The 23,375-nt window shown below is 46.6% G+C and overlaps 1 protein-coding gene and 3 non-coding genes across 4 annotated transcripts in view; all 4 read left to right on the forward strand.

Moving 5' to 3' along the window:
* RHBDD2 (rhomboid domain containing 2) overlaps positions 1-23,375 on the forward strand; it is a 310,146-nt gene that overhangs the window by 45,233 nt on the left and 241,538 nt on the right. The gene's annotated exons all lie outside the window — the stretch shown is intronic.
* On the forward strand, positions 3,896-4,113 carry LOC142292762 (small nucleolar RNA U3). Its single transcript, XR_012750796.1, has one exon. It is a non-coding gene; the product is annotated as a small nucleolar RNA U3 (small nucleolar RNA).
* Positions 12,995-13,212, forward strand: LOC142292763 (small nucleolar RNA U3). Its single transcript, XR_012750797.1, has one exon. It is a non-coding gene; the product is annotated as a small nucleolar RNA U3 (small nucleolar RNA).
* On the forward strand, positions 19,209-19,426 carry LOC142292758 (small nucleolar RNA U3). The gene has a single exon (XR_012750793.1). It is a non-coding gene; the product is annotated as a small nucleolar RNA U3 (small nucleolar RNA).

The following is a 23,375-nucleotide window of genomic DNA, read 5'->3' on the forward strand; positions in this document are numbered from 1 at the left end:
TGTGATGTCAGTGATTCACCCTAGTTCATTCTGATTGCTGCGGCTCTGTCCACACTCACAGCTGGCAGCCATGCTGTATGACCACTGGCTGTGACAGGACAGGGATGTAGCAGAGCTGGAAGTGTTGTGGGACCTCGTGTGGATTACTTCGGACCTGGAGGGGCGTTTTGGGGGTTAATAAAGTGGTGAAAGAGGGGGCTTTTTATTTTATTTCAAATAAAGGATTTTTTTTGGCTGTTTGTGGTTATTTATTTTCACTTACAGATTATGGATGCGCCACTTCTGGGGCGGCTGTGGGCTGCTATTGTTAGGCTGGAAAGGGCCAAATAACAATGGTCCTTCCCACCCTAATAATATCAGCCCCCAGTTGTCTTCTGCACCTTGGCTGGTATTAGAAAAATGGGGGAATCCCACGTCATTTTATTTTTAATAAATCAAATCATTAAAAAAAAAGTGTGGGATCCCCTCTATTTTTCATAACCAGCCAAGGTACAGCAGACAACTGGGGGTTGCAACCTGCAGCTGCTGCTGTTCCTGTGCTGGATATGAAAAATGGGGGGAACCCCATGTTATTTTTTTTTACTCCCAAAAAATGAAAAAAAAAAAACAGCTAACCAAGCTGGCTATCCCTCTATCAAGCTATTGTTATTTCTTTCTATGTATTCTTTCTGTTCTTTCTTATTATCTAATGTTATTATCTATCTATCCATCCAGCTATTCTTTCTATTTTTTTCTATCTATCCTCTATTCTAGCTATCTATCCATTATTATCCTTTCCTATCATATTTTGTTTCTCCTTTAAAAAAAACGCAATAACAAAAACGCACTAAAAACGCATCAAAACCGCACCTACATAAGGCTGGTTTCACATCAGCGTTTTTTTTGCCTTGAGGCAAAAAAATGCAAACTGCATGTGACTGGATCCTGTTTAATTAGTGTTGAACGCATGCAAACGCAAGTGTTTTTTTTTACTTGATCCTTGTACTTTGCAGTTTATTTAGTTGGGAATGAGCTGCATTGGGCGGGCATTGAAGTCATGTGATCCGGAGGAGTGAGCTGAATTTGATGAGAGAGATAGCTAGAGATAGATAAATATAGATAGATAGATAGATATAGAGAGATAGAGAATCACGCTAGCCAGCTCGCCAGTCAGCTTCAGGGCATGCTCAGTACACCAAACAAGATCCGTTTGTCAGCATACAACCGCAACTGGGAAAGGAGGATCCGGCGCCCATTGAAAAACACTGCAGCGACGGCTGCAATGTACAGGATCTGTTGACATGCAGTATTCGGGCGGTCAAAAACGCAACATGTTGCGTTTTTAAAAAAGTTTAAAAACTGAAAGTTACCGGATCCTGACAGTACAGCACGTAACCGCATGTAAACACATGTTGCCGCAAGTCCATTGAAAATGCATTACAAGAAAAACGGATCCAGTTTTGCGGCAAAAAAACCCCATTCTTGCCGCATTTCAAAAAACACTGATGTGAAACCAGTTTACCAGCGTTTTTTGGGACATTTCCAGGCTCTCTCTGACAAGGTGATGTTTTGGGTGCAGTTTGTGTGCAGAAAAAACTGCAGCGTGCGCATGTAGCCTAAGAGAGATGGCGGCTATTTCCAATCGTTATTTGCCATATGTGTGGAGAGATATTGCATTATAGCACCACTACAGGGGTTTTTGTTTCAATAGTAGAGCAATAGTGGAGCAATACTGTAAACGTAAGTCTCCTGCCCCTGGTCGTATGCTCACCTTCCACCATCATGCTTTTCCAGCATTGCTCTGGCCAGCCTTGGCAATTTGTGACCTGTCGGCAGCTCCAGTGTTTCATGGAGAGAGCCGGAGGTCACAATTCAATACAACTCTATGAGAGTCTCGTTCTGGATCTCATGGAGGTTCATTGGGAGATTGTGATGTAACGTCTGGCCAATCAGAAGTTAGTTACAAGATGGCACCGCGGGATTGAAGGATGAAGATGGCGGCAGGTGAGTATAAGACAGGGGAATTCCATTTAAAGGAACGATATCCCTGCTGGAGTGGTGCCTCCATTTTTTTGCCCCCCAGGAAACAAGTAAAGCAGACTTCACATATTGGTGCCCCACAATAGCTGTCGGAGCATTTATCTGAAGACTAAAGGGTGCTTTACACTCTGCGACATCGCTACTGATATATCATCGGGGTCACGTCGTTAGTGACGCACATCCGGCGCCGGTAGCGACATTGCAGCGTGTAACACTAATGAGCGACGATCAACGATCGCAAAATCATTCAAAAACGGTGATCGTTGACACAACGCTCCTTTCCTTAATATCGTTGCTGCTGCAGGTACGATGTTGCCGTTCCTGCGGCATCACACATCGCTATGTGTGACACCGCAGGAGCGACGAACATCTCCTTACCTGCGTCCACCGGCAATGAGGAAGGAAGGAGATGTTACGCCCCGCTCATCTCCACCCCTCCGCTTCTATTGGCCGGCCGCTTAGTGACGCCGCAGTGATGTCGCTATGACGCCGAACACACCTCCCCCTTGATGGAGGGATTGTTCGGCGGTCACAGCGACGTCGCTGACAAGGTATGTGCGTGTGACGCTGCAGTAGTGATAATGTTCGCTACGGCAGCAAGCACCAAATGTCGCACGGGGGCGGGAGCTATCGCGCACGACATCGCTAGCAATCGCTTGCGATGTCGCAGTGTGTAAAGCACCCTTTAGGCTGCTTTCACGCATCAGTTTTTTTGCCATCAGGCACAATCCGTCAAAAACCTGAAAAAACAGATGTAGCGTCTGTTGCCGCCAGATCCGTTTTTTCCCTCCTAGACTTCTATTAGCACCGGATTGTACCGGATGGCCTTGGATTCCATCCGGCTTTGGATGCTTGTCCGGCGGCCGGATGGAACGCTGAGAACGTTTTTTGTCTCTGGCGAAAAACCGTATCGCGCCGGATCCACGTGTTTTATAATGGAAGCCTATGGACACCGGATCCGGCGTAATGCAGCATGAAAACAGATACGGCTGCCGGATCCGTTTTTTTGAACTGATCGTGCTCAGTATCACAACGCATCCGTCAAAAAACTGAAGGAACTGATGAAAAAAGCTGATGCAACTGATCCGTTTTTTCGCCGGATCGTGCCTGAAGAAAAAAAAAATGTGTGAAAACAGCCAAAGGTGAACAATGCCCCGGATCTGGGGTCAGACAGATCAGCTGAATCCCGCCTGTCAGACAGAGGCACTGCTGTATGGCAATGTGACGCGATCCCGGGGTTACAGGCTTCACCTCCGGGTCATTAAAGAAAAACCCCGATGCAAACGGATGGAGTTTCTGTACAATTCATCCATTTTTATCAACATTCACCAGTTCCAGACGTGGCGTGATACAGGCGCAATGTGGGCAGGAGCGGCTCCAACCAAACCTCACACATCCGTCACTCTGGTGCATAGAGCGGAGCTATCACCGGCTGACGTATACGTCCTACATAACGCGCTGAGCGGGCAGCGCCGCCTCCAGCAGTCGTCACATAACGGGCAGCCGCTACACAAGTTATATCGTCATGACATCACTAAACGTGCGCCGCTGCCGACACTAACCTCGGCCACCTCATTATGACGTAACACATCCACATGTTTCTGCCAGTCAGTCTTCATGCTGTATCTGCTCCAAAACGGCACTCTGATTGGTCGGTGGGCGGTTCATATGCAGATTTTCATGAAGCGGTTTCTGGTACCTTGTGCGATGAAACTTATTGAATAATTCACGTATTATAAAGTAATAGCCGGCGCGATGATCAGCAGTGAGGTCTGGGCCAGCCAGTGTGCTGATGGGGAGGAACACAAAATGTATCTCCGTAATGTACAGTGATAGTGTGCAGGGTGTGGAGTGTGGAGACTGCTAGTTACAGGTTAAGACTATACTTTCAGGGATCATTTCTATAGTTTGTAACTTGAGAAATGTGCTCTAAAGTGTCCAAACTCACCAACCACGAGGAGGAGCTGTAGTGATCTCTCCTGAGCGTGAAGTGAGCTCTCGGTTCTGCTTCATTGCAGGGGCTGATTGCTGGTGATGATCGTTCTCCTTCTCTGTTACAGAGAGGGTGGAGGGGGAGATCACAAGCTGAGTGGTTGCTCTGTATTTTTAACTTGGTTGAAAAGTAGAGTAGTTGTGTCAGCTCTGATACCATGCTGGAGAGGCTGCTATGGAATTATTGTTATGCTGTGTAATAGCAACTGCCTATGTTGTTTCCACAGTGAACTCTATGGCTATGTGCGCACTTACCGGATTTTTCGCGGATTTGCTGCATGTTTCGCTGCAGAAAATGTTCATAACATCTCTGCAGTGAATCACCAGCAAATCCTATGGAGAAAAAAAATCCTGTGCGCACTGGGCGGAATTTGACAGCTGCATGTTTTGCTGCGGGAATCCCGCAGCAAAAACAAGTGCATGTCACTTCTTTTCCGCACATCGCTGCGGGATTTCACTACATTGACTCAATGTTAATCATGAAATCCCGCAGGGAATAACGCAGGCAGCAAATTCTGTGCGGTTCACTGCGTTTTCCTGCGTTATTCCCTGCGGTATTTTGCGGTTTACCTCCGGTAATGTGCATCACTTGCTTGCGGTTTTGCAGGGAAGTGATGTCATTACAGGAACAGGAAGTCGTGCAGAGTAAACACACACATCACACACACACAGACATCACAGACACACACACATCACAGACACAGATAGACACACACACATCACAGACACAGACACACATCACAGACATCACAGACACAGATAGACATCACAGACATAGAACACAGACACATAGAACACACAGAAAGAAAACGGAAATATAGAAAAAAAAGAACGTGGGCTCCGCTGCATATTTACCTTCCAGCCGAGGTAAGCACACAGCGGCGGCCCGGTATCCTCAGGCGGGGGAGGGAGAGGGGCAGGGGTAATGTCCCCCGCCTCACTCCCCCTCCGGCAGCCGAGAATATCAGCCGCAGCTGCCCCGGCACTGTCGCATCCATTATGCGGCACTGCCGGCGTGTCCTCGGCTCTTCTTGCCACCGTGTAGCAGTGGTGACAAGGTAATACAAGGGGTTAATGGTGATGGGGGACCACCGCCATTAACCCCAGGCTTGATCATGGCAGCGTCTATGAGACAGCTGACATGATCAACCCGTAAGTAAAGTGAAAAAAACACAGACACCGAAAAATCCTTTATTTTAAATAAAACCAACAAGCCTCGTTCACCATTTTATTAACCCCTCCCGCACCAAAGCTCCGGCGTAATCCACCGCTCCGACATCCTGCACTGCTTCCATCCAGCCGCGACTGTCACAGACAGGCTGAATGCAGCAGACAGCAGAGGTAATTATCGGTCATTTCCCACGGCCGGTAATGTGAACTCACTGCCGACCGTGGGAAATGTAGCGATCTGTCATCTATCTATCTATCCCTCTATCTATTCTTCTGTCTATCTACTATCAGAATTAAATGTATTTTTTTTTTTTTTTTTTTCTTCAATGTGCTTTATTGCATTGAATGCAATAAAGCACATCCCAACCCGCACGCGGCAAAACCGCGGCAATACCGCGAATAATACCGCGGTAAAGCCGCGGCAAACCGTGGCAAACCGCATGCGGTTTTCGGGTGCGGTTTCCCGCGGTTTTTTACCGCGGGTGCGGTAATCTTTGAGAGGATGCGGAATTTTCTCAAGAAAATTCCATTTCCCAGTGCGCACAGAGCCTTAGACAGCTCAGCATGGCACACGTAGCCTTTTTTCAGTTTGATTATAGGAAAAATAATCAGCATATAATTCTTTATGGTTTCCACCTGCATTTTGCCAGTAAGTACAATTAAAAGATGCATTGGAAAAAATGCACTTATTTAGGCTAAGGGCATGTTCACACATCAGGTTTTGGCTGTGCGGCACAATCCGGCACTTTGCGGGAAAACGCATCCGGTTTTTTTTTGCCGCCGGGTGCGGATTTTCCTCATAGACTTATTAGCGCTGGATTGTGCCGCATGTACTTGCGTTTGATCCGGTTTTTGCTGGATGCGGCAAAAATCGTCACTCCGGCGGCCGCACAGGACGCAGAGAGAAACATTTTTTGCCAGCGGCAAAAAACTGCATAGCGCCGTGTGCGGCGCTGTGCGGCATGGTGCATAATGAATGTCTATGCGCGCCAGATACGGTGGCATGTCTCAAACGCTGGAAGCATGTACCGGATTCGGTTTTTACTTCTGAGCATGCCCAGAAGTGATATAAATTCATTGCTTGTCAGAAAAGCAATCACTCACTCTCAAACTCTCTCACTCACTGACTCACTCACTGACTCATTCACTCACTCTCACCCACTCACCGATCACCGACGCGGCGCTGCACGGCTGTCACAAAGCTCTGGCGGCTTCTCCTGATTTGAAAATGCCGGCCGCCCATTATTCAATCTCGTATTCACTGCTTTCCCCGCCCACCGGCGCCTATGATTGTTTGCAGTCAGACACGCCCCCACGCTGAGTGACAGCTGTCTCACTGCAACCAATCACTGCCGCCAGTGGGCGGGTCTATCCTGCATTAAAAAAATAAATAATTTAAAAAAAACGACGTGCGGTCCCCCCCAATTTTGATACCATTCAAGATAAAGCCACACGGCTGAAGGCTGGTATTGTCAGGAAGGGGAGCTCCACGTTATGGGGAGCACCCCAGCCTAAAAATATTAGCCAGCAGCCGCCCGGAATTGCCGCATCCATTGGATGCGCCAGTCCCGGGACTCTACCCAGCTCATCCTGAATTGCCCTGATGCGGTGGCAATCGGGGTAATAAGGGGTTAATCATGGCAGGCGTCTATGAGACACCCCCAGTGATTAACTTGTAAGTGAAAGTAAATAAACACATACAGCCAAAAAACTACTTTATTTGGAATAAAAGACAAAAAAACACCCTTTCACCATTTTATTAAAATCCCCAAATACCCCTACAGGTCCGACGTAATCCACAGAGGTCCCACGACGCTTTCAGCTCTGCTACATGAAGCTGACAGGAGCAACAGTAGAACACCGCCACTCTTAGCTCCACGCAGCAACTGAAGTGAGCCGTACTGTCACGGGAGACGTCACTGAGGTAGTGCCTGCGTGTGCGGTGATGATTCATGCGGTAGTGCAGGGGTGTGCGGTGATGATGCGTGCGGTAGTGCCTGCGTATGTGGTGATGATGCGTGCGGTAGTGCAGGGGTGTGCGGTGATGATGCGTGCGGTAGTGCAGGGGTGTGCGGTGATGATGCGTGTGGTAGTGCTGGGGGGGGTGTGCGGCGATGATTTGTGTGGCAGTGCAGGGGTGTGCGGTGATGATGCGTGCGGTACACAGAGAAAAATACACAGAGAAAAATATTTTTATTAGAAATAAAACACAACATAATTAGTGAGACAAAAAGAGAAACTTTCAGCTCACCCATTCCATGTGCTCTGATTTCCTTCTGCTGCTCGGGCTACAGGTGCTGTTACCTGTGTATAATGAAGAGGGAAGAGTTCTGCCCAGCGCAAGGAGGAGAGATATGCCAGTAAATTTCCAGATGCTTTATTCTGCTTGGTTTCCAATAAAAACGGTCATATAAACATATGAACAGTTAAGACATAGTCCTCCATGGATAATGACACAACAGCGACGCGTTTCGGCTACAAGAGTGTAGCCTTTGTCAAGTGGCTTTACTATGTGAACTGAGTCCTCTTTATACCCATACATGGGAAAGTTCTCCAAACAAACAGGTGTAGATTCTTGCTGAAATCCTCAGAGTTAACCCATGATCCACTGGCTCCAGATGTATCACAGCACATTACAGGTACATGGTTTCAAATACAATATAAAGAGAACAAGAGCTATGCACATTATATAACAGTACTCTCATATTGAAAGACACTGCTTGAGAGCTACATCATAATAGTCATATAATAGAAGTTACATGAAAAATACATGAATATATAACAATCAGAGTGATATGAATCATTACCAAAGGGAGTGTATCACAATACAAATGCATTGTTATAATTGCCCTGTTCCTTAGAAATGATGGAATAGCATATGTAATAAACAATTGATACCCAAAGATCTATGCACCAATACAATTGAATCCAGAGAAAGATAGAAAAAAAAAAGAGAAAAAAAAAAAAGGGAAAAGTTTTAATGGGTTTATAAACTCTTTCTATGTCTCCGGAGCTAAAACTACTATTGTATAACAATTCTCTCGTATTAACAGACACTGCTTGAATGTTACATTATAATATTCCCATGATAAAAATTACCTAAAAGATATATGCAAATGTATAACAATCAGAGTGATATAAACTATTACCAAAGAGAGTGTATCACAATATAGATGCATTATCATAGTTGCCCTGTTCACAGATATGATAGAATAACATATATAATAGATATCCCATACCCAACACTCAATGCACTAGTACAAAAAAAAAAAAAAAAAATGTTTTGAAAAAATACCTATGTGACTGTTCTTTTAGTCCCACCAAACCGCAACTTCACTGAATTCAACTGACAATGGTATTGACAAATCTCCGCTATGGAGGGAGGAAAAAAAAAGGGGGGGGGAGAAGGAGGGAGGGGAAAAGGGGGAGGGGAAGTGTGTATATATATCTCTGTTCTTTTGTTATTTATCATGTATAGTTATGATTCTTTATTTCATTTCCATATATATTATCATTAATTTAATCAATTATATATGTATTACACCCTACGGAGACATGTCAATCAGTTGTATTGCAATATCAGATCTTTGCGTATATTCAAACCATTTGGCTGCCTAGTTCCTAATTTAAAGATCCAAAAAGACTCACGATTTAAGATTTTCCGTCTATAACATCCCCCTCTGATAGGTTTCTGAACCCTTTCAATGCCACAAAAACTGAAACTACTGTTATCACCTCCGTGTACTTCAGAAAAATGTTTTGATACCATTGAAGTACCAATTTTTTTCGTTCCCGAGGCATCAGATAAATGACGCCTTATTCGTTTCTTAAGGGGACCAATAGTGCACCCTACATACTGGATTCGACATAGGGTGCATGTTATTAGATAAATTACTCCGGTGGTATTACAGTTGATGAATCTATTAATGTCATAAGTATGGCCATTAGCTATAGAAGTAAATGTTTTCGTCCTATCAGCATGGGAGCAGGAGATACAAATATTGTGATGACATTTAAAAAAACCCTTAAGGTCCAACCATGTAGAACCCTTTTGCGGGGGAGATTTTAAAAAACTTGGGGATACTATATTACCAATTGTGGGAGCTTTTTTTGGAAGGAATCTAATATCACATTTGGTCAGTACTTCTCTGGTTGTCAAATCACTATTCAAAATAGGAATGTATTTTCTCACAATTTTAACAATGTCATTAAAATCCTCACTACTACTTGAGGGTTTTACCCCCTTCCCCCCCCCCTTCTCCCCCTGCCCTTCCATCCCCTTCCTTCCTCCCCCCCCCCCATCCCACCCCCATTTCCATTTCACCTCTCACCCAGGATATATTTGGTCCCCCCCGTTTTTTCTGGTGTGGGTTTTATTTTGTTTTGATTATGCATATATTTTTTCAACATTCTAGGGTTTTGGTCATGGCGACCTGGTTCCTTCTGCCCTGAATAGGGCTTGTCGACTTCGGTTTGAGAAGATCTTTTCCTGATGCCTGCTTCTTGACGCGTTGATTGGAGCTTGTCTCCTTGTGTCCTCCCCTTTTTTTGGTTCCTGGAGTTACGGGATCATCTGAACTGCGGCCTGAAGTGGAGCATGCTTATTTCCTGTTGGTGAATACACACAAGTTGCTGACCTCTTTTGTAAAGACTCGTCGAAATGGGACTTTGCTGTCTACTAAATTTGGACATTTTATTTTGTTGGCATCTTTTTGATATACCAATACTATGTAAATGTGTTACAGTTGTCTATGTGACTACATTACATCTTAATATGTCTCTTTGGTAATGTTCCGTGACCTGCTCATGTACCGTGGTTTTTTTGGGCATTGTTCCTCCATAGGATAATAACATTCCGGTGGGGTCATTTGAATTATAAATCCGCTCTTTGTGGTCCTTGGTGCATATGTACACTACTTGCTTTGTGTACACAAATTGAGGGTTTGTGTTATTAGGATATATGTGACCAGTATGATGCAAATACATGACGGTTGTCTGTGCATCTGTATTGGATCTCAATATGTCCTCTAAGCAATATGTTTGTGACCAGCTCATACAATGGTCATTTTGCTGCTTTGGGTGGAGATGTCCCTTGTATGATTACGTGTGGTGGTAGCGCATGCGCATTTATATGTGTGGTTATCGCATCCAGATCTGTACTACTCACATTTGATATCTCTTTGGTGAATGCGTGCTGTTTGTTCTGTGCGCACAGATTGTGAGTGCATGAGTTTATGTTACCAAGTGATATTGGCCCTAATGGGCTGGGATGTGCCTTGCGATCATTCCATTTTTATATGGGATCGCTTCATATATGGTTAGTGCCGGTACCTTGGCGCATGCGCCTTGAGAGGCACATCTTATGGCATAGTAACATGCGATCAGATCACGTGGTGCAGCTCGCATTTGGTATATTTGTTATGCGAGTATAGTACAGCTGCCGATGCGACTGATTTGCATCGGACGCCTGTCCAAGGGTGCCTCGGGATCTGCTCTCATGTTGTTTTTGCAGTATCCATCTCTGAAGCTGAAATGTCCCTTCAGGGATATCTTATGGATTCTGCGCATGCGCATGTTTATGCGGGCTTTCTTCTAAATAAACAAATCGCACAAATTCATCTTTTCAGCGCATGCATACTACCTGTTTTGTACGTATAATGTATGTGTTTGCTGCACGCCTATCTTATTCTATTTTGGCATGAGATCGCCTGATGCTTATGTAGCGCCGATGTTATTGCGCATGCGCTCTGGCTGGGACGTTTGCACGTCTTGGGGATCACATGATCAGGTCACGTGACACACAATGGCGGCGCCCACCGGCGTCCTTAGGTTGCATGGCGATTTTTCTTCCTCTTCCATATCCATGCTGGTAAGCAATTTTCTTTGATTAATACGGTTATTTAAGACACACTAACCACAGTTTGCCTCACTTTCCCCTGAGGAAGAGACAACTCCTTGTAGCGATACGCGTGGGGTCACCACCCCACCCTTCTCACGCTATCGTTTTGCCATTTACCCCTTGCAAAATTTCTCTGGGTGTGTGCCATGCTTTAAACTTGTTCCAGACATGTGCTCTTAAGGCAGGTCATTATTATGTGGCTTGGAGGTAATCGTATGTAGTATTATTCTGTGATTGTTTGAGTCTTATTCATCATGTTACACTTATTGCTTGTTACTGATTGAGCAAAGTTTTTTGGCTGTCACATTTGCTCTGACTTATTATCTTGGGTTTTTTTGTGGCCTGTTGAGAGGGTGGGGTGTATTTTGGTGGCATATACCATTGGCATCAAATATGTGTATAAGCTTTGGCTTTTTAATTGTTTTTAATGAACATCTGTGTGTTTGTATGTTTTTTTGATATAATAAAACGTTATTGTATGGTTATTTCTGGTGATCCCACTTTTTGCACATTTTCTTTCCTCTTGTTTATTCTATTAAAATCCTCACTGTAAGTAGTGACAAAGTTTATAACATTGCTGTCACTACTACTTGAGGGTTTTACCCTATCTATTAGCAGTGACTCCCGTTTCATCTGAGAGACCTCCTCATATGTCCTAGCTAACAAATTTTTGGGGTAGCCCCTATCTCTTAGATCCTTACACTTGTCTCTTAAAACTTCTTCCAAATATCTGCTATCTGAGCAATTGCGTTTAGTTCGGATTAACTCCCCCTTAGGAATGTTAGAAGTCACATGCCTAGGATGACATGAGCCATATCTCAAAATGGTGTTCTCACTTATCTCCTTACGGTAAGGAGTAATAAGCACATCAGGCGTACCTCCACCCGCCTGCAGGGTGATGTCCAGGAAGTTTATTTGGCTTTGATGATAATTTGAAGTAAAACGCAAATTAAAATCATTGCAATTAATATACTCTATAAACAGACCGATTTCTTCCTGGGTACCACCCCACACCAACAGGAGGTCATCACCTTGTTCTCTTTATATTGTATTTGAAACCATGTACCTGTAATGTGCTGTGATACATCTGGAGCCAGTGGATCATGGGTTAATTCTGAGGATTTCAGCAAGAATCTACACCTGCTTGTTTGGAGAACTTTCCCATGTATGGGTATAAAGAGGACTCAGTTCACATAGTAAAGCCACTTGACAAAGGCTACACTCCTGTAGCCGAAACGCGTCGCTGTTGTGTCATTATCCATGGAGGACTATGTCTTAACTGTTCATATGTTTATATGACCGTTTTTATTGGAAACCAAGCAGAATAAAGCACCTGGAAATTTACTGGCATATCTCTCCTCCTTGCGCTGGGCAGAACTCTTCCCTCAACATAATTAGTGACTCCATCTTTTTTGAAATATAGAACCCCCCCTCCGCAGTAATCCTGGGTCAAGGGTCCAGACAGGGGCCGCGGCCGCATCCACAGCTAGCCTATGACAGGCCGCGGCCGCATCCACAGCTAGCCTATGACAGGCCGCGGCCGCATCCACAGCTAGCCTATGACAGGCCGCGGCCGCATCCACAGCTAGCCTATGACAGGCCGTGGCCGCATCCACAGCTAGCCTATGACAGGCCGCGGCCGCATCCACAGCTAACCTATGAATCTGCTCCAAAATGGCACTCTGATTGGTCGGTGGGCGGGTCATATGCAGATTTTCATGAAGCGGTTTCTGGTACTTTGTGCAAGCTGAATTATTGAGTAATTCACGTATTATAAAGTAATAGCCGGCGCGATGATCAGCAGTGAGGCCTGGGCCAGCCAGTTTGCTGATGGGGAGGAACACAAAATGTATCTCCATAATGTACAGTGATAGTGTGCAGGGTGTGGAGTGTGGAGACTGCTGGTTACAGGTTAAGACTATACTTTCAGGGATCATTTCTATAGTTTGTAACTTGAGAAATGTGCTCTAAAGTGTCCAAACTCACCAACCACGAGGAGGAGCTGTAGTGATCTCTCCTGAGCGTGAAGTGAGCTCTCGGTTCTGCTTCATTGCAGGGGCTGATTGCTGGTGATGATCGTTCTCCTTCTCTGTTACAGAGAGGGTGGAGGGGGAGATCACAAGCTGAGTGGTTGGTCTTTATTTTTAACTTGGTTGAAAAGTAGAGTAGTTATGTCAGCTCTGATACCATGCTGGAGAGGCTGCTATCGAATTATTGTCCTGCTGTGTAATAGTGACTGCCTATGTCGTTTCCACAGTGAACTCTATGACAGCTCAGCATGGCACACGATGCCCTTTTTCAGTTTGAAGTATAGGAAAAATAATCAGCATATAATTCTTTATGGTTTCCACCTGCATTTTGCCAGTAAGTACAATTAAAAGATGCATTGGAAAAAATGCACTTATTTAGGCTAAGGGCATGTTCACACATCAGGTTTTGGCTGTGCGGCACAAAGCGGCGCTTTGCGGGAAAACGCATCCGTTTTTTTTTGCCGCCGGGTGCGGATTTTCCTCATAGACTTATTAGCGCTGGATTGTGCCGCATGTACTTGCGTTTGATCCGGTTTTTGCTGGATGCGGCAAAAATCGTCACTCCGGCGGCCGCACAGCACGCAGAGAGAAACATTTTTTGCCAGCGGCAAAAACTGCATAGCTCCGTGTGTGGCGCTGTGCGGCATGGTGCATAATGAAAGTCTATGCGCGCCGGATATGGTGGCATGCCTCAAACGCCGGAAGCATGTACCGGATTCGGTTTTTACTTCTGAGCATGCCCAGAAGTGATATAAATTCATTGCTTGTCAGAAAAGCAATCACTCACTCTCAAACTCTCTCACTCACTGACTCACTCACTGACTCATTCACTCACTCTCACCCACTCACCGATCACCGACGCGGAGCTGCACGGCTGTCACAAAGCTCTGGCGGCTTCTCCTGATTTGAAAATGCCGGCCGCCCATTATTCAATCTCGTATTCACTACTTTCCCCACCCACCGGCGCCTATGATTGTTTGCAGTCAGACACGCCCCCACGCTGAGTGACAGCTGTCTCACTGCAACCAATCACTGCCGCTGGTGGGCGGGTCTATCTTGCATTAAAATAAATAAATAATTTTAAAAAAACGACGTGCGGTCCCCCCCAATTTTGATACCAGCCAAGATAAAGCCACACGGCTGAAGGCTGGTATTGTCAGGATGGGGAGCTCCACGTTATGGGGAGCACCCCAGCCTAAAAATATTAGCCAGCAGCCGCCTGGAATTGCCGCATCCATTAGATACGCCAGTCCCGGGACTCTACCCGGCTCATCCTGAATTGCCCTGATGCGGTGGCAATCGGGGTAATAAGGGGTTAATCATGGCAGGCGTCTATGAGACACCCCCAGTGATTAACCTGTAAGTGAAAGTAAATAAACACATACAGCCAAAAAACTACTTTATTTGGAATAAAAGACAAAAAAACACCCTTTCACCATTTTATTAAAATCCCCAAATACCCCTACAGGTCCGACGTAATCCACAGAGGTCCCACGACGCTTCAGCTCTGCTACATGAAGCTGACAGGAACAACAGTAGAACACCGCCACTCTTAGCTCCACGCAGCAACTGAAGAGTGCCGTACTGTCACGGGAGACATCACTGAGGTAGTGCCTGCGTGTGCGGTGATGATTCATGCGGTAGTGCAGGGGTGTGCGGTGATGATGCGTGCGGTAGTGCAGGGGTGTGCGGTGATGATGCGTGCGGTAGTGCAGGGGTGTGCGGTGATGATGCGTGTGGTAGTGCCGGGGGTGCGTGCGGTGATGATGCGTGCGGTAGTGCTGGGGGGGTGTGCGGCGACGATGTGTGCGGTAGTGCAGCGGTGTGCAGTGATGATGCGTGCGGTAGTGCTGGGGGGGTGTGCGGCGATGATTTGTGTGGCAGTGCAGGGGTGTGTGGTGATGATGCGTGCGGTAGTGCAGGGGTGTGCGGTGATGATGCGTGCGGTAGTGCAGGGGTGTGCGGTGATGATGCGTGTGGTAGTGCCGGGGGTGCGTGCGGTGATGATGCGTGCGGTAGTGCTGGGGGGGTGTGCGGCGACGATGTGTGCGGTAGTGCAGCGGTGTGCAGTGATGATGCGTGCGGTAGTGCTGGGGGGGTGTGCGGCGATGATTTGTGTGGCAGTGCAGGGGTGTGTGGTGATGATGCGTGCGGTAGTGCAGGGGTGTGCGGTGATGATGCGTGCGGTAGTGCAGGGGTGTGCGGTGATGATGCGTGTGGTAGTGCCGGGGGTGCGTGCGGTGATGATGCGTGCGGTAGTGCTGGGGGGGTGTGCGGCGACGATGTGTGCGGTAGTGCAGCGGTGTGCAGTGATGATGCGTGCGGTAGTGCTGGGGGGGTGTGCGGCGATGATTTGTGTGGCAGTGCAGGGGTGTGCGGTGATGATGCGTGCGGTAGTGCAGGGGTGTGCGGTGATGATGCGTGCGGTAGTGCCTGCGTATGTGGTGATGATGCGTGCGGTAGTGCAGGGGTGTGCGGTGATGATGCGTGCGGTAGTGCAGGGGTGTGCGGTGATGATGCGTGTCGTAGTGCTGGGGGGGGTGTGCGGCGATGATTTGTGTGGCAGTGCAGGGGTGTGCGGTGATGATGCGTGCGGTACACAGAGAAAAATACACAGAGAAAAATATTTTTATTAGAAATAAAACACAACATAATTAGTGAGACAAAAAGAGAAACTTTCAGCTCACCCATTCCATGTGCTCTGATTTCCTTCTGCTGCTCGGGCTACAGGTGCTGTTACCTGTGTATAATGAAGAGGGAAGAGTTCTGCCCAGCGCAAGGAGGAGAGATATGCCAGTAAATTTCCAGATGCTTTATTCTGCTTGGTTTCCAATAAAAACGGTCATATAAACATATGAACAGTTAAGACATAGTCCTCCATGGATAATGACACAACAGCGACGCGTTTCGGCTACAGGAGTGTAGCCTTTGTCAAGTGGCTTTACTATGTGAACTGAGTCCTCTTTATACCCACACATGGGAAAGTTCTCCAAACAAACAGGTGTAGATTCTTGCTGAAATCCTCAGAGTTAACCCATGATCCACTGGCTCCAGATGTATCACAGCACATTACAGGTACATGGTTTCAAATACAATATAAAGAGAACAAGAGCTATGCACATTATATAACAGTACTCTCATATTGAAAGACACTGCTTGAGAGCTACATCATAATAGTCATATAATAGAAGTTACATGAAAAATACATGAATATATAACAATCAGAGTGATATGAATCATTACCAAAGGGAGTGTATCACAATACAAATGCATTGTTATAATTGCCCTGTTCCTTAGAAATGATGGAATAGCATATGTAATAAATAATTGATACCCAAAGATCTATGCACCAATACAATTGAATCCAGAGAAAGATAGAAAAAAAAAAGAGAAAAAAAAAAAAAGGAAAAGTTTTAATGGGTTTATAAACTCTTTCTATGTCTCCGGAGCTAAAACTACTATTGTATAACAATTCTCTCGTATTAACAGACACTGCTTGAATGTTACATTATAATATTCCCATGATAAAAATTACCTAAAAGATATATGCAAATGTATAACAATCAGAGTGATATAAACTATTACCAAAGAGAGTGTATCACAATATAGATGCATTATCATAGTTGCCCTGTTCACAGATATGATAGAATAACATATATAATAGATATCCCATACCCAACACTCAATGCACTAGTACAAAAAAAAAAAAAAAAAAAATGTTTTGAAAAAATACCTATGTGGCTGTTCTTTTAGTCCCACCAAACCGCAACTTCACTGAATTCAACTGACAATGGTATTGACAAATCTCCGCTATGGAGGGAGGAAAAAAAAAGGGGGGGGGGGGAGAAGGAGGGAGGGGAAAAGGGGGAGGGGAAGTGTGTATATATATCTCTGTTCTTTTGTTATTTATCATGTATAGTTATGATTCTTTATTTCATTTCCATATATATTATCATTAATTTAATCAATTATATATGTATTACACCCTACGGAGACATGTCAATCAGTTGTATTGCAATATCAGATCTTTGCGTATATTCAAACCATTTGGCTGCCTAGTTCCTAATTTAAAGATCCAAAAAGACTCACGATTTAAGATTTTCCGTCTATAACATCCCCCTCTGATAGGTTTCTGAACCCTTTCAATGCCACAAAAACTGAAACTACTGTTATCACCTCCGTGTACTTCAGAAAAATGTTTTGATACCATTGAAGTACCAATTTTATTCGTTCCCGAGGCATCAGATAAGTGTCTCCTTATTCGTTTCTTAAGGGGACCAATAGTGCACCCTACATACTGGATTCGACATAGGGTGCATGTTATTAGATAAATTACTCCGGTGGTATTACAGTTGATGAATCTATTAATGTCATAAGTATGGCCATTAGCTATAGAAGTAAATGTTTTCGTCCTATCAGCATGGGAGCAGGAGATACAAATATTGTGATGACATTTAAAAAAACCCTTAAGGTCCAACCATGTAGAACCCTTTTGCGGGGGAGATTTTAAAAAACTTGGGGATACTATATTACCAATTGTGGGAGCTTTTTTTGGAAGGAATCTAATATCACATTTGGTCAGTACTTCTCTGGTTGTCAAATCACTATTCAAAATAGGAATGTATTTTCTCACAATTTTAACAATGTCATTAAAATCCTCACTGTAAGTAGTGACAAAGTTTATAACATTGCTGTCACTACTACTTGAGGGTTTTACCCTATCTATTAGCAGTGACTCCCGTTTCATCTGAGAGACCTCCTCATATGTCCTAGCTAACAAATTTTTGGGGTAGCCCCTATCTCTTAGATCCTTACACTTGTCTCTTAAAACTTCTTCCAAATATCTGCTATCTGAGCAATTGCGTTTAGTTCGGATTAACTCCCCCTTAGGAATGTTAGAAGTCACATGCCTAGGATGACATGAGCCATATCTCAAAATGGTGTTCTCACTTATCTCCTTACGGTAAGGAGTAATTAGCACATCAGGCGTACCTCCACCCGCCTGCAGGGTGATGTCCAGGAAGTTTATTTGGCTTTGATGATAATTTGAAGTAAAACGCAAATTAAAATCATTGCAATTAATATACTCTATAAACAGACCGATTTCTTCCTGGGTACCACCCCACACCAACAGGAGGTCATCACCTTGTTCTCTTTATATTGTATTTGAAACCATGTACCTGTAATGTGCTGTGATACATCTGGAGCCAGTGGATCATGGGTTAACTCTGAGGATTTCAGCAAGAATCTACACCTGCTTGTTTGGAGAACTTTCCCATGTGTGGGTATAAAGAGGACTCAGTTCACATAGTAAAGCCACTTGACAAAGGCTACACTCCTGTAGCCGAAACGCGTCGCTGTTGTGTCATTATCCATGGAGGACTATGTCTTAACTGTTCATATGTTTATATGACCGTTTTTATTGGAAACCAAGCAGAATAAAGCACCTGGAAATTTACTGACGTATCTCTCCTTCTTGCGCTGGGCAGAACTCTTCCCTCAACATAATTAGTGACTCCATCTTTTTTGAAATATAGAACCCCCCCTCCGCAGTAATCCTGGGTCAAGGGTCCAGACAGGGGCTGGCCACTTAAGAACCCATTAGGGCCGCACAAGGAATCCCAGTTAAATTACCGGCGGCCGCGGCTTTCCTTATAGCTGTGGATGCGTCCGTTGCTTGTCATAGGCTAGCTGTGGATGCGGCCGCAGCCTGTCAGGCCGCGGCCGTATCCACAGCTAGCCTATGACAGGCCGCGGCCGCATCCACAGCTAGGCTATGACAGGCCGCGGCCGCATACACAGCTAGCCTATGACAGGCCGCGGCCGCATCCACAGCTAACCTATGAATCTGCTCCAAAATGGCACTCTGATTGGTCAGTGGGCGGGTCATATGCAGATTTTCATGAAGCGGTTTCTGGTACTTTGTGTGAGCTGAATTATTGAGTAATTCACGTATTATAAAGTAATAGCCGGCGCGATGATCAGCAGTGAGGTCTGGGCCAGCCAGTGTGCTGATGGGGAGGAACACAAAATGTATCTCCATAATGTACAGTGATAGTGTGCAGGGTGTGGAGTGTGGAGACTGCTGGTTACAGGTTAAGACTATACTTTCAGGGATCATTTCTATAGTTTGTAACTTGAGAAATGTGCTCTAAAGTGTCCAAACTCACCAACCACGAGGAGGAGCTGTAGTGATCTCTCCTGAGCGTGAAGTGAGCTCTCGGTTCTGCTTCATTGCAGGGGCTGATTGCTGGTGATGATCGTTCTCCTTCTCTGTTACAGAGAGGGTGGAGGGAGAGATCACAAGCTGAGTGGTTGCTCTGTATTTTTAACTTGGTTGAAAAGTAGAGTAGTTATGTCAGCTCTGATACCATGCTGGAGAGGCTGCTATGGAATTATTGTTATGCTGTGTAATAGCAACTGCCTATGTCGTTTCCACAGTGAACTCTATGACAGCTCAGCATGGCACACGATGCCCTTTTTCAGTTTGAAGTATAGGAAAAATAATCAGCATATAATTCTTTATGGTTTCCACCTGCATTTTGCCAGTAAGTACAATTAAAAGATGCATTGGGAAAAAATGCACTTATTTAGGCTAAGGGTATGTTCACACATCAGGTTTTGGCTGTGCGGCACAATCCGGCACTTTGCGGGAAAACGCATCCGTTTTTTTTTTGCCGCCGGGTGCGGATTTTCCTCATAGACTTATTAGCGCTGGATTGTGCCGCATGTACTTGCGTTTGATCCGGTTTTTGCTGGATGCGGCAAAAATCGTCACTCCGGCGGCCGCACAGGACGCAGAGAGAAACATTTTTTTGCCAGCGGCAAAAAACTGCATAGCGCCGTGTCCGGCGCTGTGCGGCATGGTGCATAATGAAAGTCTATGCGCGCCGGATATGGTGGCATGCCTAACACGCCGGAAGCATGTACCGGATTTAGTTTTTACTTCTGAGCATGCCCAGAAGTGATATAAATTCATTGCTTGTCAGAAAAGCAATCACTCACTCTCAAACTCTCTCACTCACTGACTCACTCACTGACTCATTCACTCACTCTCACCCACTCACCGATCACCGACGCGGCGCTGCACGGCTGTCACAAAGCTCTGGCGGCTTCTCCTGATTTGAAAATGCCGGCCGCCCATTATTCAATCTCGTATTCACTGCTTTCCCCACCCACCGGCGCCTATGATTGTTTGCAGTCAGACACGCCCCCACGCTGAGTGACAGCTGTCTCACTGCAACCAATCACTGCCGCCAGTGGGCGGGTCTATCTTGCATTAAAAAAATAAATAATTTTAAAAAAACGACGTGCGGTCCCCCCCAATTTTGATACCAGCCAAGATAAAGCCACACGGCTGAAGGCTGGTATTGTCAGGATGGGGAGCTCCACGTTATGGGGAGCACCCCAGCCTAAAAATATTAGCCAGCAGCCGCCCGGAATTGCCGCATCCATTAGATGCGCCAGTCCCGGGACTCTACCCGGCTCATCCTGAATTGCCCTGATGCGGTGGCAATCGGGGTAATAAGGGGTTAATCATGGCAGGCGTCTATCAGACACCCCCAGTGATTAACCTGTAAGTGAAAGTAAATAAACACATACAGCCAAAAAACTACTTTATTTGGAATAAAAGACAAAAAAACACCCTTTCACCATTTTATTAAAATCCCCAAATACCCCTACAGGTCCGACGTAATCCACAGAGGTCCCACGACGCTTCAGCTCTGCTACGTGAAGCTGACAGGAACAGCAGTAGAACACCACCACTCTTAGCTCCACGCAGCAACTGAAGAGAGCCGTACTGTCACGGGAGACGTCACTGAGGTAGTGCCTGCGTGTGCGGTGATGATTCATGCGGTAGTGCAGGGGTGTGCGGTGATGATGCGTGCGGTAGTGCAGGGGTGTGCAGTGATGATGCGTGTGGTAGTGCCGGGGGTGCGTGCGGTGATGATGCGTGCGGTAGTGCTGGGGGGGTGTGCGGCGATGATGTGTGCGGTAGTGCAGCGGTGTGCGGTGATGATGCGTGCGGTAGTGCTGGGGGTGTGTGCGGCGATGATTTGTGTGGCAGTGCAGGGGTGTGCGGTGATGATGCGTGCGGTACACAGAGAAAAATACACAGAGAAAAATATTTTTATTAGAAATAAAACACAACATAATTAGTGACTCCATCTTTTTTGAAATATAGAACCCCCCCTCCGCAGTAATCCTGGGTCAAGGGTCCAGACAGGGGCGGGCTGGCCCGGGAGGCAGAGGGGCAATTGCCCCCTGGGCTGGCCACTTAAGAACCCATTAGGGCCACACAAGGAATCCCAGTTAAATTACCAGCGGCCACGGCTTTCCTTATAGCTGTGGATGCGTCCGTTGCTTGTCATAGGCTAGCTGTGGATGCGGCCGCAGCCTGTCATAGCCTATGACAGGCCGCGGCCGCATCCACAGCTAGCCTATGACAGGCCGCGGCCGCATCCACAGCTAGCCTATGACAGGCCGCGGCCGCATCCACAGCTAGCCTATGACAGGCCGCGGCCGCATCCACAGCTAGCCTATGACAGGCCGCGGCCGCATCCACAGCTAGCCTATGACAGGCCGTGGCCGCATCCACAGCTAACCTATGAATCTGCTCCAAAATGGCACTCTGATTGGTCGGTGGGCGGGTCATATGCAAATTTTCATGAAGCGGTTTCTGGTACTTTGTGCGAGCTGAATTATTGAGTAATTCACGTATTATAAAGTAATAGCCGGGGGGGGGGCGTGGCCTGGCCATGGAGGGATAGAGAAGTGCTGTACATCAGCTCCTCAGCCGGCGCAGGGAAATATCACATAAGAGCAACACCTCAGGACCCCTAAAGACACGAATGGGCAATAGAAGGAAGAAGGAAGACCCCCAGCTCACCTCATCCTGCTCAAGTACCCCAGACCAGAGCATTCGGCGGTACATGGTGCGGACAGCGTCTGCAGGGCCCGCTCCCATAATGGCCGACAGTGCGGTATCAACCAGAAGCAGCCGCGCGTCCTGCAGAGAGATGGCGGCGGCTGCAGAGAGGGAGGAAGCCGCACAGGAGACGCGGGCGGTGGAGGCATTGGAGACGGTGGAGGCAGCCCGGGGAGCAGTGAGTGCCGGCCAGCCCAGGGGTAATGACATACCTCCCAACCGTCCCGGATACAGCGGGACAGTCCCTCTTCTGAGCCTTTGATCCCGGGTCCCGCCCGTGAGGCTGTTTATCCCGGGCTCCACCCACCCACTGTAGCCCCGCCTCGCTGTTTCTCCCTTCTATTCATTACAGAGCCGACCGCGCACCTACTCCTGTGACTGCTGCTGAGGTATGAATCACCCCCTGCAGCAGAGCGACCCCTCCCTGCAGCAGAGCGACCCCCCCTCCCCCAGAGCCGACCCCCCCAGTCCCGGAGCCTGCGTTTCTCTGCAGCTGTTCTCTGACTCCCCGTGTGCGGATTCTCACTGCTGCAGACACGCGGGGAGTCAGGAAGCTGAGGAGACCGTGCAATCAGCACTTCTCTCTCCTGCAGATAGCACTGGCCAGTAATAACCTATGCAGAGTGACATCTGCAGGCTTCTATTAGCTTACCGATCAGTGGTCTCCTGCCTGTAGAGCTGCTGGGTCCTAGCTTCCCAACAACTTCAGCTCTGCTTTATCCTGGCTCCTCTACCAGTTAAAGGGAACATGTCAGCAGAAATTTCACAATAAAAGTAATAGATTCCCCTCTGCAGCTCCTGGGCTGCTTCTAGAAAGGTTCCTGTTGCTATTGTGCCCCCTTTGAGACCTACAAAAATACTTTATGAAGTCTTACCTTTTTGTATGCAAATGTGTTTTTATGGTCACGGGGGCGGGCTGTCTGGCGTCCGTTATTCCCCCTCCTGCCGCTTTACGCAGTCCCCCATTGCTCATTTACATACACAAGAACGCCTTCCTCATGTAACTGTCCTCCCGAAGATTTGCGCATGTGAACGCTTTTTCAGGTGATTGCGCAGGCACGAGATTATGGGCGGCGCTGTGATTGTCATCAACAGCGTTAACCAAGTACCCGCCCATAATCTCGTGCCCGCACTTTTCCCTCTGACTCCACCGTTATGCGCAAGTGCTGGCCATATGAACCATGTTACCTATTACCGCTTGCACGAGATTATGGGCGGGTACTTGGATGACTTTGCTGATGACAATCACAGCGCCGCCCATAATCTCGCGCCTGCGGTAATAGGTAACATGGTTCATATGGACAGTGCTTGCGCATAACGGTGGAGGCAGAGTGAG

The sequence above is a fragment of the Anomaloglossus baeobatrachus genome, chromosome 2, assembly GCF_048569485.1.
Source record: "Anomaloglossus baeobatrachus isolate aAnoBae1 chromosome 2, aAnoBae1.hap1, whole genome shotgun sequence".
Lineage (NCBI taxonomy): Eukaryota > Metazoa > Chordata > Amphibia > Anura > Aromobatidae > Anomaloglossus > Anomaloglossus baeobatrachus.